Source organism: Rhinatrema bivittatum, chromosome 2 (genome assembly GCF_901001135.1).
Source record: "Rhinatrema bivittatum chromosome 2, aRhiBiv1.1, whole genome shotgun sequence".
NCBI classification, from domain to species: Eukaryota; Metazoa; Chordata; class Amphibia; order Gymnophiona; family Rhinatrematidae; genus Rhinatrema; species Rhinatrema bivittatum.
Window position 1 is genome coordinate 756,861,194 of NC_042616.1, and position 17,171 is coordinate 756,878,364.

General features: G+C 44.0%; 1 protein-coding gene across 1 annotated transcript in view; it reads left to right on the top strand.

Moving 5' to 3' along the window:
- COL14A1 (collagen type XIV alpha 1 chain) overlaps positions 1 to 17,171 on the top strand; it is a 521,812-nt gene that overhangs the window by 279,421 nt on the left and 225,220 nt on the right.

Here is a 17,171-nt window from a genome sequence, read left to right on the forward strand (position 1 = left end):
TACGCGTGTAATCCTTAAAACCGCCCCCTTGCATGCGCCGAGCCTATTTTGCATAGGCTCGGTGGTGCGCGCAAGCCCCGGGACGTGCATATGTCCCGGGGCTTGCAAAAATGGGTGGGGCGAGGCCTGCCGCGCCGTCAGACAGCCGGCACAAGCAAGTTACGCCTGCCAGAGGGCAAGCGTAACTCAACAAAATAAGGTGGGGGGGATTTAGGTAGGGCTGGGGGAGTGGGTTAGATAGGGGAAGGGAGGCAAAGGTGGGGGGGGAACAAAAAAAAAGTTCCCTCCAAGGCCGCTCCGATTTCGGAGCGGCCTTGGAGGAAACGGGGAAAGCCATCGGGCCTCCCCAAGGGCTCGGCGTGCGCAAGGTGCACATGTGTGCACCCCCTTGCACACACCGACCCTGGATTTTATAACATGCGCGCGGCAGTACGCTTGTTATAAAATCGGGTGTACATTTGTACGCACCGGGTAGCGTGCACAAATATACTCCCCCGCGCGTAATTTTAAAAATCTGCCCCATATCGCGTTATATATGTGATATTTTGCATGCATACATAGAAGGTCATTGTAATAGGGGAGAGTATCTGGGAGGAGACATGCAAAATGTCACATATATCACACGATATATGCAATATAACACACGTGGAGGAAATTATCGTGCATTGATACTGATTTTATCGCAGAAGACTGAGAAGGTGGCCGGCTGCAATAAAATAACTACACCTTCCTGGCATCCGTTAGATGTGCGGCAGGAGGCCTGGGACCCTAACGCGGGTTCCAAGGATCCCACCACACATTTAAAGTGGCAGGGATTTAAAAAATGCGGCCAAATGGGGAGGTTGAGTGGGGGATCATTGCTGACCCCCCGATTTCAACCCAGGACCGCTGATTGAGGTTGCCCTCAACTCCTCCAAAATAAAAATAAAGTGAACAGTAAGCGAGCGGTGGCAGCCCCCCTCCCCCTGACACAAGTTCCCCTCCCCTGATTTACAATAACAAAGTCTCCCCGGCTCCCTGAACCTTCAATTGCATCACCCAACATCCCCCCTCTCCCCAACCCCCCCCCCCCGATTGCATCCAAGATCCCTCCTCCCCCTCCCCTGAATCTCTAATTGCATCACCCAAGATCCCTCCTCCCCATCCCTTTGACCCCCGATTATATCACCAAAGATCCTATCTCTCCCTGACCGCCCCCAAGATCCATATCCCCCCTCCCCCTCCCCCCGCTCCCCAGCCCCCCTCCAGAGACTCTCCTACTTTCTCCATGATCCTGCAGCAGAGACGGGTGCACCCTTGCACCCATCCCGGTTGGCGCCATTTCCCAAAATTATGTCTACCTCACCTTACCCCACCCATGTGACTGGGGTAAGGTCTGGGAATCGGACTCAGGGGAGGGGAAATTTGGGTTATGCAATCGGGGGAGTGGAGGGGAGGGGGAATGAGGATCTTGGGTGATGCAATCGTGGGGTCAAGAAGAAGAGGGATTGTGTATCGGGGTGGAGGCTGCTGCTGCCGTTATGGGGGAGTCTGGGCCTCCTCAACTGGTGGCACTGGGTTGAAACAGGGGTCAGCCATGACCCCTGCTGAACGTTCCCATTTGGCCGTGGATAATTTTTGGGTGGCCAGCGGCCCTTTAAGATGATGGTGGTCCTGTAAAATTGGGGCTGCCATCGCGATCAAGGGCCGCTTGCCGCATTCTTTTGAGCCACGGTGTGTTTTCAAGGGCGAGGCCCCACTATTGCAATAGTGGGATGCCTCCTGCGAAGACACATAGCAATCTGATGAATCTAGGCCTTTATTTGTAATTAACCTTTCTGTCATCTTTTACTTTTAAGGTAATGCTTTTTATGCACTTATTTTCTAATTATTTTTTTACATTTTTTATGCCATAAAATATGGATAAATAAGCCTTTTACCACTTGCTTCATTCATTCATTCCATACTTCCAAAATACTTCTTTTTTAATTATTTCTTTATTACATTTTCATTCATTATATCTAAGTAATATACAGTACTTGTACAGAACAACATGCGGAGATCGAAGAAAAAAAGGAAAAACATTTTAACAAGCAAATACATTGAATCTCTCTTGCTCTACTGGTCCACAAATGGGAAATTTCCAAACTAAAAATAAGAAATCATTCAGAATAAGGAATATAATCTGACATATTGTATTGCCTGTGTCTCCTGGGAAGACAGAACTTCTGAATTTGCAGTAGAGGGGGCAATATCCTCAACACATATATCGTTAAGAAAAGCAATTAATTGAAAGGGATCAAAGAAAATATACTTTGCCCCCTTAAATTTAACCCCACATTTTCAGGGGATGTATAACCAAATAAAGACCCCCCCCCCCAAACAAATAACACCAGGTCTCATCAATAAAAATCTCTTTCTCTTAACCTGAGTTGCCTTAGCAACATCAGGAAACATTCGAACTTTCAAACCTAGAAAGGGAACTTCTCTATTATGAAAATAAAATCTCAAGAATACATCTCGATCTGAATCACTAGCGAATGTCACAATAAGGATGGAATACTCTGCTCCTTCCTCTGATGGTTGTTATTAAAAGGAGGACAAGTGAGACAATTCAAGGGGGGGGGGGATGAGAGTCCCCCTTCTCTTGTAAAGACTTGTGAGATGTTGACAGGTAATATGCCTTCAAAACAGGGCAAAGCAAATTTTCAGAAACTTTAAAAATCTCCAGTAAATATCTACATAGCATTTCCATTGGAAAAAAACAGTATCTTTCTTGGAACATTAATAACCCGAATATTGCGTCGATGAACAACATTTTCTGGATTTTCCATCTTATTTTACAAATGTAAATGACCCCTAGAAGTAACTCCCACAGAATCTTGTAGAGCTGTCTCTTTAAATTCAAATTGTTCTACTTTCTGGGATAACACAGGGATTCATTCTTGTGTAGTGTGTCAGCTGTCGATAAATCTTTATGCTGAGAATCAAACTGAGCTACTTGAAAGGAGAACATCCTAATATCTTCCCTTATTTATTTGTTTATAACCTGCCCAATTTCAGACCACTGTTGTAGGTGGTTTACAACATCACATACACAATAAAATTAATAAAAAAAAATCATAGATTAACTTACTTCCCTTGCAAGGTAAAACACAATTCACGCCAGGATCGCAATGGGCTAGCTTCCGGGCGAGGGCTCGGAAAGGTATCACACAGCCACGTCCTGGATGGGGGGGGGGGGGGGGGGGGGGGGGGGGGACATTGTTGCCATCTTCTCACCTCATTGTGCTGTACATTTTGCGACCCGCGCAGGTATTCCCATATTTACAATTGCAGCATTATGTGAAATCCCTGTCTGCATAATGTAGGGTGCCTATGACCTTCGAGGCATTGAATAAACTCCTGCGGTTGGAAAGAACAGCTAAATTAACTTTAGCCGAGGCATATCGAGGTTTAAAACATTTAGTCTCTACGATGTCTAGGGTGCGGCTGGTTACGAGGTAGAACAGCGACGGAATTTTCCAGATCTCAGAGGAGATGATTAGTACTAGCTTTAAACAGATATCAAGGGTAATGGGTAATTCCTACTACAGAGAAATGCAATACAAATTCTTATGGAGGGCGTATCTCTCTCCCCTGTTTCTATTTAGGACTAACTTACGGGAGACGAGTCAATGTGCCAAGTGTTTCACTGATGCTTGTACTTTGTCACACACCTTTTGGGGCTGCCCTCGAATTCGCCGCTTTTGGGCCGCAGTCACAAATTATCTGGAGAAGCTACTAGGTATCGCTGTTCCCCTCTCGCACACTGCCATTTTGTTTGGTTGTATGAGCCCTGCTATGATTCGGGGGGCGGAATCATGTCTCCTCATTCAGAAGGCTTGTTATGTGGGGAAAAAACTGATCCTGCTGCACTGGAAGAGCACGGTGGTCCCAACCTATTGGATGTGGCGGAATACCTTTCATACGTTATTACAAATGGAAAACTTGGCGTCCCGTGTGTTGCCCCTCCAATGACGCCAATTCGTATGCATCTGGACAGTATATATCCAATCGCTCCTGCATAGGACTCGCAGTCAGATCCTAAATGACTAAGGGGAAACTCACCCCCGGCTGGATGCCCGAGCAGGACTGGACTGTTTGGACAGCCACATTTTGGATACCCTCAATAACGATCATATTTTGTACATGCTCTTTGGGGTTGGGGGGGGCAGGGGGGATGGGAGGCTGGAATGGGTAGGGGGGTAAGGGAAGTGCTGTGCGGGGGGAGATAATTATATATGAGCTACATGTTTTTTTATGTGACCTGGTTTAAGAATGTAGGCCCCCCAGGCAACCTGGTTTATGTTATTGTGTTCATGCTCAATAAAAAAGTGTTGAATCTAGAAAAAAATCATAGAATATCCTAAAAACAGACAAAACTACATGAAAAGCTTATTCAAAAGCCTCGAGAAACAGTTTGAGCCTTTACCTGCTTATGAAAGATGCTATAATCCTGTACCTGCCTGATTTTCTCCGGGAGTGCATTCCACAAACATGGTGCTACACACAAAAAACAAACAAACGTATTTCTCGTTTCTTGGAGTCTCACCATTGCCGTACCTGGTGCTGTTAACAGAGAAGCATCTGGGAACATAAGGGCCTATTTGGTATATACCTAGACAATGACACCTTTAGGTAATCATTGCCCTCACCCCACATAGCCCTAAAGTCAATGATAAAATTTTAAATTAAATTCTCTGATTAATTGGAAGCCAATACAAAGATTTTAGCACCGGGGAGAAATGGTTTCTTAAGGAAACTCCTGTCATCAGTCGTGTGGCAGCATTTAATACTAATTGCAACGCCCTAAGATGACAACATGGTAAACCCATGTAAATGGCATTGCAATAGTCAAACGTCGAAAAAACAAATGCTTGTATCCCACCCTAAAATCATTCTTATCTAAAACACACTTTAACCCACACAATTTCCAAAGTTTATAAGAAACAGCACACGCAGCTGCCTGTAGATGTTCTCGAAAGGAGAACTTGTCTGCTAATACTCCCAAATTCTTTACCCTAAATTTAATGGGAAAGATCTGATCCTCTACAATTGTATTGGTGGAGGGTGGGGGGTAGACTATTAACAGTGTTCCTAGAGATGTGGAGGACCTCAGTTTTAGAGATCTTCAACATTAAACAGTTCTGATGCATCCAATCTTTCACTTTTTTCAGTACAATTTGTATTTGAGAAAAGATCTCACCTACATCCCTCTTAACCTGGAAGATCATCTGAAGGTCATTCACATATGCCATGAAAAATATACCCAAATCATGTAGAATACAGCATAGGTAACAGAGAAGAACGTTGAGGAACCCCTGTAACCACCGAGGTTACAAGAACTACTTGTAGAAGAACTACTATTATCAATGCAAAGTTGTTGATAATGATCCTCCAAAAAAAGAAAACCAATGGGAAACTATAACCTCAATCCCCACATCTATCTTATGCGACAAAGAGTCAAAGGCAGAGGATTTATCAAGCAGTACATTTATCACATCCTGCCTCCATTCTAACGCATGTAACACATAGTCTGAGTTAGTGACTAATAACATCTCAGTTCCCCGACCTTTCCTAAAAACCACATTGACACTCATGTAAAATCTGGTTATCCTCAATATAATCCACTAATTGAGCCAACACCATTCTCTCAATTACCTTATCCAAGGGTAATGTTAGAGGTCTTGCTAACACCCAAAGGCAATACCTCAGTTTTTGAACCCCCCTCTGTAGAAAGCAAAGAAAAAGGAGCATCTCCAAGCAAATTTACTGTCTTCATACACAAAGCAGAGAAGTCAAATTTTCCCCAGCAATGAGCCCCTCAGCCTGGGTGTCCCTCATCATCAAGTCCATCGGTGGTATGATGTCATCCGACTGCGACAGAACAGAAACACTACCATCTACATTGGTTGTTGAAACTCTAGGTTGGGAAGGCACACAATGCTGCTTAGGAGTCAGAGATGTTTCAGAGCAGGGACTGCTGTCGGTGAACCCTCGTCAGGAAAGCTATCCAGCAGACTGCTCAGCAGAGCTAAAAGGAGGTTCCCAGCTCTGGAGAAGATATCTGTCCATCAGCTCTTTCGGCGTTGAGGTTAACTACTGGTTCAGGAACACTTGAGCCTTGCCCTTTCTCTTACCTATGAAAATGCAAAAGGAAGTAAGATAACAGGCAATCTTTTATATGGTAAGAAGGAATTTATAGAGCTCACTTCTCCAAGGTGTGGCCATCTTGAAAGTCCCGCACTTCCGAATGATTTCTAAGCTGTTGTTTTGGATATTGTGCATTCTATTTCAAACTGTAGCAGACATGCCACATGAAACAAGTTATGTGTGCATGTGATTGCTAGTGGCTGCATCACAGATCTTTGATAAAATTGGAAGAAAGTATGCAAGCACATCTGGAACCATGAAGGAATTGACTAACTGGAGACTTCTTTTGAAAATCTGGCTCATAATGTCATTGTCTCATAGTATCACATCTCTTTCAAATAGTTGAGAGTTGAGATCATATCACTTCATTTCCAAGCCTCTAAGTTATACATCTTTAGTTGCACTATCAGTGTTAAATGTTCTAGACTCCTAATTAATTGAATCATAAATATTTTCTTTCATTAGTTTCACTACATCTCTCTTTAAAAGTGGCTTCCAAAACTTTTTTTCTGTAATTCAGGTGCAATCTCTTCAGGAGTACCATACAGAATAACAGCACATCTTTGCATTCAGTTGGCCCAAATTGGTCTGGAACTGACTGAGGTTCAACCTGGTTTTTACCATTTCACCAGAAATGATTGCTGAGCATATTTCAACTTTACAAAAGAGACTTCAAGGAAACTGCACTTTGTCAAAGTCTAGCCATGGTGGTGACAATCTTTTCAGAGCAGGAAGTGCCAGTGATGACAGTAAGGTGCCTGGTCTGATTAAAGCCACTCATTCACATGCCCCTGTCTTTATCAGAATGCACTCAGGAAAAGTAGTGAGAGTGCAGCTATGATAAAAGCACTATGAAATAAAAATAGCAGCAACAGGGCCAGACAAGCATTATTTTTCACATTATAAAAAAAATCATTTCAGAAGCAGAGTAATGGCTTCTGCTTGGCAGTTTGTTTGTCCTTACATTGTGAGAAATGCAGTCTGCAAATATAGATAAGGTTGGTCCAAAATGTGAGTTATGCACCAGCTTTACTCAGGCCAAGATCTGCTCTGATACGAATACTTACAAATTCCCTTCTTATCTGAGAGTAACCCTAGCTCATGCTTCCTTTGCTCCCCTTTCATCTTTGTTGAAGGCTGCCAGAAAAAACCTCAGTCCTATCCATAATAATCTTGATTTAATGGGAAAGAACAAAAAGAAACTGTTCAGATTACTTCTAATTAGCATTATAATGAAAAGATTTCTTTGTCTAAATTTGGTCTTCATCTCATTCAGCCAGTAGCTAATTATCTTTATACTATTATTCAGTCTGAAACTCCATTAAATATTTTATAGCTGGCAACAGAAAAGATCTATTAAACTTGCATTGGTTAGTCAGTGCTTTGCCATGTACTGTATATAAGAGAAATTAGACTGCTGTATTTAATTTTTATTAATCCTTGCTGCCAATATTTTTTTAGTAAGCATTAGATTATCTGCCATGTAAATATTAGGACAGTTTAATCTGTAAACACAGTACAATGTGTATTTTCCACTTCTAACATAGCTGCCATTGACCTCATTCCTACAGATTCCTAAGCCACGCAAGTGACCGATTAGCTGGAGATAGTTGACTGGCAGTATTTTTTCTACTTGCACAAAAAAAAGACATTTTGGGACAAATTCATTTTCGTCCATGGGTATTTGTTCCTTTGCTTAAAGTTTTCTGCACACCTCCAATTTCTGCAGTCGAGAGGGCCAAGAATGATGCAATGTTTTAAATATTTTTATTGGGGAATCTGTTAAGCAGTGAGTACTCATTGGTAGAGCACAACCTGTACGGTGTTTGCAATGAAATTTGTACTTGATATGTTTATAAGAAAAAACAACATACTTCAGAGTTTTCTGTCAATTTATTGGCATTTATATTCTGCTCTCTGCCATAGCCCAGAGCAGTTTACATCTTATGACATCCATAATCAAGATACTTTATCACATGAAAGACAGCAAAGTAAAATTTCCTTGCACTCCTTCTTTTAATGCACATAGATGTAGCATGTAGCTTGTAAATCCTAGTGTTGCTGACCGTAAGTTTAGCATAAGCATGTATTAGCTAGAATACCTGTTGCATAAGAAATACAGATACAAAAAAGGGTTGAATCAGCACAAGATTGAAACTTGTGAGCAGTAGCACAAATTACTACTGCTCACAAGTTTCACGCCTGTGCTGATTCAACCTCTTTTTGTGTCTGTTAATGTGTTCAATATAGGGGTCATTTTCAAAAGCATTTACATGCGTAAAAAGCAGTTTTATACATGTAAAAGGGCTTTTTGAAAATTGCCCTAGAGGGCTGTGTGCATAAAAGTATGTGTGGAAGTGATTTGGGTGTATTTTTACATGTATTTGACAGAGTTGCCGGGGACATAATTGGGAGTGGGAAAACCATTTACATGCACACTTCCAGTTTTTCTAAAGTATCCGTGTGTTGCGTTCGTGCCTGTTCTCGCCCTCGCTCCACCCTCTCTACCTTTGTGGCGACTCTCTTCGGGTCTGAAGGAGAGATGCTGCCGCAGCTTCTCCCTGCCTCTGAGTCCCGGAGTCCCCGGGCTGGCTTGACGCTGCAGATACGCCATGTTCTTGATGATGTAAGGGGGCGCACGCGTGCGCTCCAGACTTGTACCGGCAAGGGCGCAAATCTCGGGGGCGTCCCCCCGTAGTGACGTCATCTGCTTCCAACATAAAAGGTCTTTGCTTGCAACTACGAATCGAGTTAGCAAGGAGGAATCTTTCTCCGCTGCTCTGCCTCTACAAACTTACTTAGGGGTACCCGCTCCTCGAGGGCCCCGCTCTCTCTTCTTGTTTTCAGATACAAGATGGGATCCGGTACTCGCTCACGAAGGCCTACGTTCCTGAAGACTCAGAAGACTCCTATTGCCTGGAAGCGATCGCAGATGTGAACACTGTGAGTTCTATTCAGATAGGAACCGGTACTCGCTCCATGACGGCCTACGCTCCTAATCCCAAAGACTCCTTTCTTTCTAAGACATTATCGCAGGTACGGAGATCGTGAGTTATTGCAGATTGCAGATAGGAACCGGTACTCGCTCCACGAGGGCCCATGTTCCAAAAACCCTTCACAAACTCTCTTCTTTCTCAGAAGATATCGCATACCTATATCTATGGATTGCTATTACAGATTGCAGATAGGAACCAGTACTCGCTCCACAAGGACCTATGTTCCTCAACTCTCCTCAACTCTCCTCTTTTCCAGAAGCCATCTCATACACAGTCATTGTGAGTTACTATTTCAGACTACTTACAGGAACCAGTACTCGCCTGTGGCTCCTGTTCCTGAATACTGAAGACTCTCTGTTGCATAAGAGGACCTGACAGACATCTACCATTGTGAGTGTATCATCCACTTCTGGTTATGTATCCAGCATACCCTGTCTACTCACTACCTATAGTCTCTCTCTACAGCTCAGCAACTCAGAGATCGCTATTCCAGTATCTGAAGGTCTTCAGCCCTTGCCGAGCACATCAGCTCACTACTGCCACCTCTGGTGGTTCTACTTCCAGTCTAATAAAGAACTATCTGTGTTTGTCTCTATACTCCAGCCTAGCTGGTGGTTCCTCTCAAGACTTCCTCTTGAGGGGGCTGTCATCTGCCATCGGCCCAGGGATTCACCATTTCTATTAAATGTTCATTCTTTAAACTAATAGAACAGTATTATCAACTGCCACTCTGTGGGAGCCAACCCACATCAGATCACTAACTCCGCCTACAGAGTATCATAAAGTGCTAGTCCCTCCCCTTGGGGGAGCAGCATTGAACAGGTCACTAACTCCAGTGAATCTGGCTAAAAAGTATTGGAGAAGATTTGGTGAGAACAACTTCAGTGAATTCAGCTTTCAAGAAAAGCATTTGGAGAAGTACTACTCCTGGAATTCAGCTAAGGTATTGTGGTCTATAACCATGGACCCGGCTCACCTTTCCGCTTTGCAGGCTAATCTGGGCCTGGCTCAACGCATCTTAGAATAGCAAGAAACCTTGGAGAAAAATTACTGCAGCAGTTTATCAGCTTCACGCACTGAAGATACAAGGCACAGCCTCTACATAAATAGGTGAGTTACAGGAGGTAACTTTAAAGTCAGCTGTACCACTGGTGGCGCCTGTTCGATTCTCCGGAGAACTCCAGAAGACTCGAGGCTTCTTGAACCAGTGCAGCTCACATTTCACTTTACAACCTTCATTATTTCCCACAGGCCTCTCTAAGACCAGCTACATTCTGTCTTACTTGGATGGGAGAGCCTTGTTGTGGCTTCTACCTTGTGGGAACGCAAGGACCTTGTCTTGCAGGACATAGAAGGATTTATGGACTTGTTTAAATCCGTTTTTGATGACCCTGCTCGTATGTCTGTTGCTGGATTTGCTTTGGTGGACTTGAAGCAAGGCAACAGATCTCTGGCGGAATTTGCCATTGAATTTAAAACGCTTGCAGCAGAGCTTTGCTGGGACCCCAGATGTTTGAAGACACACTTTTGCAGAGGCCTGGACACCCATGTGAAGGACGAGCTGGCTGCTCGTCAGACACCTGACACGATGGAAGAATTGATATCCTTAGCCACTGGATTGACTAGCGGCTCCGAGACAAGGTAAAGGAACTCCGGCCTAAGGTGTTACCTGGGTTGAAGCAAACCAGTGCCTCTGCACTACGTGGGGGTACAGCACCTCCTGCTGTGGAGAAGAAGGAACCGAAGGAACCTGACCACGATCACCTGACTTCTAAAGAAAGAAGATAGAGGAGGAAGAATGGCCTGTGTATGTTCTGTGGTCAGCCAGGCCATGATATTTCTGTGTGCCCTATTCATCCGGGAAATGGACAAGCCTGAGTCCCGCGGGAGGACTGTTCTTGGGCTATACAGCAATATCTCCTCCACTTTCTTGTCCAGTTTCAGTGATCCCTGAACCAGTGACGGTTCACACCTCTGCTCTGAAGGTCTCAGGGGCAGAAGACAACTCTAATCTCAGATGTTTTGAGGAATACCTGAGGAGTCCTTTTGACAAATTTGTAGATTCTCTATTGTTTCACAATTTGAAGTGGGCCTTGGACAATTCTTTTCTTTCATAGCGGTTGCTATGCACGCCTTAGCTAGGTGGCACTCTACATCCTTAATGTCTTCCTGGACTACAAAATTGAGATATCTTTTACGTTCTATCCACTTGGAAGTCATGCTGGAGGACTACAGCACTGTTGATTCCAAAGAGGAAGAAGATATCTCTCATTACCAGCTTGATTGCCTGATGATGCTACCATCAGTTCCAAAGAAGAAGACATCTCTAGCTACCAGTGTTCGCAATTGGTTTATTCGGAAGTCGTGCCTGTAAGCCTATGGCACTGTTGATTCCGAAGAAGAAGATATCTCTGACTATCAACTTTATGTTTGGTTTGCCCGGAGGTCGTGCTGGAGGTTTACAGCACTGCTGATTCTGAAGATGAAGATGTCTCCATCCATCAGCCTGTTCATTTTGCTGGTACTGCCATCATCTCTCTTTCAGCATCCTGCGGAAGAGCTATTCAGAAGTGGATTTTGGACCAATTTCTACATCACCACTTCCACTGAAACCTCAGTGATGTCCACGGCAGCTCTCTCATTGCTGCTGACTTCATTTTTCATTCTGCGAGATTCTTCAAATCTCTACATCTGTCTATCTTCGTGAAATACAAACTTGAACTCAGGAATTGGAGACCCTGGATATTTGTACAGAGACTGAGTTTTGTTTGCCTGAAATGGGCTTCGGCCCCGAGATCATCTTTGGAAGCCTCAGACCTATTGGAGAAAAGATGCTTCATCAGTTCCACCTCGCACATCTTTGGTACTTAACCTGGCAACCTAAAAGGAGACCGCCCTTTGAAGGGGGGTACTGTTGCGTTCGTGCCTATTCTCGCTCTCGCTCCACCCTCTCTACCTTTGTGGCGACTCTCTTAGGGTCTGATGGACAGATGCTGCTGCGGCTTCTCCCTGCCACTGAGTCCCGGAGTCCCTAGGCTGGCTTGACGCTACGGATCTGCCATGTTCCTGATGACGTAAGGGTGCGCGCACTCCAGACTTGTACCGGCAAGGGTGTGAACCTCGGGGGCGTCCCCCCGCAGTGATGTCATCTGCTTCCAACATAAAAGGTCTTTGCTTGCAACTACGAATCGAGTTAGCAAGGAGGAATCTTTGCTGCTCTGCATCTACAAACTTACCAAGGGGTACCTGCTCTTCTTGATTTCAGATACAGGACGGGATCCGGTACTTGCTCCACAAGGGCCTACATTCCTGAAGACACAGAAGACACCTATTGCCTGGAAGTGACAGCAGACGTGAACACTCTGAGTTCTATTCAGATAGGAACCGGTACTCGCTCCACGAAGGCCAATGCTCCTAATCCCAAAGACCTTTCTGTCTAAGACGTTATCGCAGGTACGGAGATCGTGAGTTATTGCAGATAGGAACCGGTACTCGCTCCACGAGGGCCCATGTTCCTCAACTCTCCTCAACTCTCTTCTATTCCAGAAGCCATCTCATATACAGTTATTGTGATTTACTATTTCAGACTGCTTACAGGAACCAGTACTTGCCTGTGGCTCCTGTTCCTGAATACTGAAGACTCTCTGTTGCATAAGTGGACCTGACAGACATCTACCATTGTGAGTGTATCATCCACTTCTGGTTATGTATCCAGCATACCCTATCTACTCACTACCTATAGTCTCTCTCTACAGCTCAGCAACTCAGAGATCGCTATTCCAGTATCTGAAGGACTTCAGCCCTGCCGAGCACATCAGCTCACTACTGCCACCTCCGGTGGTTCTACTTCCAGTCTAATAAAGAACTATCTGTGTTTGTTTCAATACTCCAGCCTAGCCGGTGGTTCCTCTCAGGAGTTCCTCTTGAGGGCACTGTCATCTGCCATCGGCCCAGGGATTCACCATTTCTACTAAGTGTTCATTTTTTTACACTAATAGAACGGTATTATCAACTGCCACTCTGTGGGAGCCACCCCACATCAGATCACTAACTCCGCCTACAGAGTATCATAAAGTGCTAGCCCCTCCCCTTGGGGGAGCAGCACTGAACACAGTGTAAATGCACACGCATACATTTACTCCTGCTTTCAAGCAGCTGCAAATGTGTGCGGGTCTGCCACACAGGATTTCATGCACATTGTCACGGGCTTGGAAGAGTTGTCCCAGGGACCCCTGACTGACAGTACCAAGGCACAGTACAGAATCATGAAGCAGAGGCATGGTCAGGCAGAGTCCGTTCAGAAGCAGGAGCAAGGATCAGGGCAGGCAATAGGCAGCAGCAAGGTCAGGAACCAGGCCGGGTCTCAATTGGTAGTCAGGAACAGGAACAGCCAGACACAGAGAAACGAAGAACTAGGACCTGTTGCTTAGGCACCTACCAAAAGGACTGAGCTTCATTTTATGTTACAGCAGTCCTGATGTCATCAGTCCATGCCACAGGAAATCCTGGGCACTGGCCATATAAAGCAGGTTAGTTGCTATGGTCCCTTACTCAGAGCAGTAGAGTGCAGCAGAGGAGCAGGACGCCGGGAGACATGCCGGGAGGCTCCTGAAGGTCACAGGACACCAACCATGGTGCAGTACCTCATGGTCGGCAGTATGTTACAGTTCCCCTCTACCCTAGAGCCCCCCTCCAAGACCACTTTTCTTAGCTTATGGGGGAAACACAATGAAATCTCTTGATTAACAATGAGGCATTGAGGTGTTTTTCCACCGGTTCCTATGACCTTTCCTTGGAGCCAAAACCCTTTTAATCGACCGAGTAATAAGGTTTGTTTCTTACCATTTTAGATTCAGTGATTTCATTGATCTCAAACTCTGCATCAGCAGCAAATGAGAAAGGAGTGGGAGAAGGGATTTTCTTGTAGTATCTACTGAAAACCAGTGATTTAAGTAGGAAGATGTGGAAGGAGTTAGGATTATGAAGAGAAGTAACATCTTGACTTGTGGATCACCAGGTTAATTTTTCTTACAATCTCATAAGGTCCAGTAAATCTAGGTGCAAATTTGAAGGAGGGTACCTTGAGTCAGATGTTTCTAGTGCTGAGCCAAACCTTATCTTCAGGATAAATTGAGGTACACCCTTTGTAATGGTCAGCTGCTCTCATGAGAAAAATCTGAGTATTCTTACAAATCTCTTGAAAGCTGGAAGAGCAAAGAGCCGCTGTTGGAGTCTCTGTGGAGAACTGAAGAAATAAGATATTTTAGGATGTCTACCATAGACGATGTAAAATGGAGAGGACCCAGAGTATTCACTGACTCAATTACTGTAATGAAAATTGGCTCATGGGAGCAGTTGTAACCAGTCATCCTGCCTAGCTGAAATGTAGGCTCTATGGAAAGTTTTGAGGATCTGGCTAACCCTCTCCATTTGTCCATTAGATTGGATATGATAGGCCGATGAGAAGCTTAATGTCATGTCCAACATTTTACAAAGGGCAATGGAAAACCTTGATGTGAATTGAACTCATTGGTCTTGATAACACATTAAGAAAGCCCATGTAACTGAAATGTATGTTGTAAGAAATGGTTAGAAAGACTTAGGGCTGTAGGTAGGGTTTCCCGGGGAACAAAATGTACCATTTTGGAGAATTGCTTGATGACTACCTAGGTAATAGTACACCCAGAGGAGGAGGGTAGATCAGTAATGAAATCCATAGACAGATGAGTCCTCGGTTTCTGGGGTACCAGTAAAAGATGGAGAAGGACAGCAGTCGTTGATGAGAGGTCTTATTTTGTACACAATTAGTGCAATACAATACAAAGTCACATACATCCTTGGCTAAATTGGGCCACCAATAGTTTAGTAATGGGAGATGCCCTGATGACCAGCCAGTTTGTGGATGCTTTGATGACCAGCCAGTTTAGAATCATAGGCCCATTTCAAGACTTTTCCTGGTGAGGTTCCAGCTGATACCACAGAGATGACCGTGATAATCTTGGCCAGATCAAGGAGATACTAAGGACCATTGGCGATATCATCAGGGTCATAAGATCTAGAAAGCGTGTTAGCTTTAAGATTTTTTCAGCCGACTGGGAGGTTAGGAAAAACTTAAATCTGGCAAAAAACAAGGCCCATTTGGCTTGTTGCAGGTTAAGTTGCTGGAAGTTTGGAGGTATACCAGATTCTTATGGTCAGTAAAGATGATGAAGGGATGCAAAGTGCCCTCCAATAAGTTACGCCACTCTTCCAAAGCTAGATTAATGTTAAGCATATATCCATTTCCAATGCTGTAGTTTATTTCTGCTGAGGAAACTTTTTAGAATAGAAGGCACAGGGTAACAATTTGCCACTATAGATGGACTGTAAGATAACAGCACCTACACCCACAGAGGAGACTTCAACTTCAAAAAATAAGTCATGTGGTATTCAGTATTTGCAGCAGTAGTGCAGAAAGGAAGGCAGATTTCAGGAGGGCAAAGACTTGGGTTGCTTTGGTTATCTAGTCTTTGGTATTAACTCCTCTTTTAGTAGGGGTAGTAATAGGAGCAATAAGAGTACAGTAATGGTGGATGAAGTGCATGTAATAATTAGCAAATCCTAGAAAGTGCTGGATCACCTTGAGACCTACTGGCTGGACCAATCCATAATTGCTGATAACTTGGAGGGATCCATTTGAAGGCCCTGCACAGAGATAATGTAACCCAGGAATGAAAGTTCTGACTGTTCCAAAACACGCTTTTCCAACTTGAGGTATAGAGAATGACTTCTTAGCCACTGTAGCATGGCCTTAACAAGAAAACAGTGTGACAGAAGGTCGGACAAGAAGATCAGAATGTTATCTCGTTAGACTATGACAAAGCTATACAAGTCTCTGAATATGTTATTGACAAAATTCTGGAAGACCGCCAGGACATTGTACAGGCCAAAATGAATCTCCAAATACTCATAGTAGCCAACTTGAATAAGATTGCCTTCTCATATGCGTATAAGATTGTATGCTTCCCCGAAGATCCAACTTAGTGAAGATTGAAGCTTCTTGAAGCCAATCGAACAATTCAGATATCCATGGCAAGGGGCATTTTGTTTTTTATGGTGATGGCATTCAAACCTCAGTATTCAATACAAGAGTACAGAGCCCTCTTTCTTGTCAACAATCCTGCTCTAGTAGGTGAAGTGGATGGAGTGATGAAACCTCTCAAGATTTTCCCAGATATAAATTGCTTCAGTCTCAGGGATAGATAGTGGGTTCAATCTACCCTGAAGTGATATTTTATCAGGCATTATGTTTATGGTGCAATAGTTATGTGCAATGGAGTGGGAGGGTATGTGCCCCTGTTTTTTGCTAAAGATGCCTGCAAACAATGTGTAAGGCAAAGGCAAACCTGGAATAACTGAGAGATCTGATGAGCAGAGTTGCACAGGAGGATTATACAGGAAGCTGACAATTCTGAAAACAAGGATATCTTCATTTCACCAGTTCATAACCAGGCAGTGTCACTGTAACAATGTAGACCAATCAGAATGGGATTGACTGCCTTCTGAAGCATGAAAAATGAGATGCCTTCTTAATATAGGAGTTTCACTCATAACATCAAAGCTCCTGTACTGTAGCAAATGGTTCCTGGCAAAAGTTTTCTGTAGACTGAAGAAATGCAGACAACATTTTTCAATGGTAGTAGAGGTATATGAAATTTTTCCATCAGGGCTTCATCAATGAAATTACCGGTGGCACAGGAGTCCAAAAAGTCCAGTTGAAAAGTCAATACAAGGGTGAGTAATGCTTAGAATTGCCTCTCGCATCCACCCTAGGCATGGAAGTTTCCTGACTTCTCTAGACAAGAGGAAGCGTAATGATCCTTGCCTGTGAATTATAAACAGAGGGAGTGCAACCTTCTCTTGTGCTCCTCCTCTTCCAATAACTTAGATCACCCTAGCTACATGGGTTCTTCCTTGAATGTGGCCTGTGAAGTAGGCCAGAAAAGGGACATCAAGGGCATA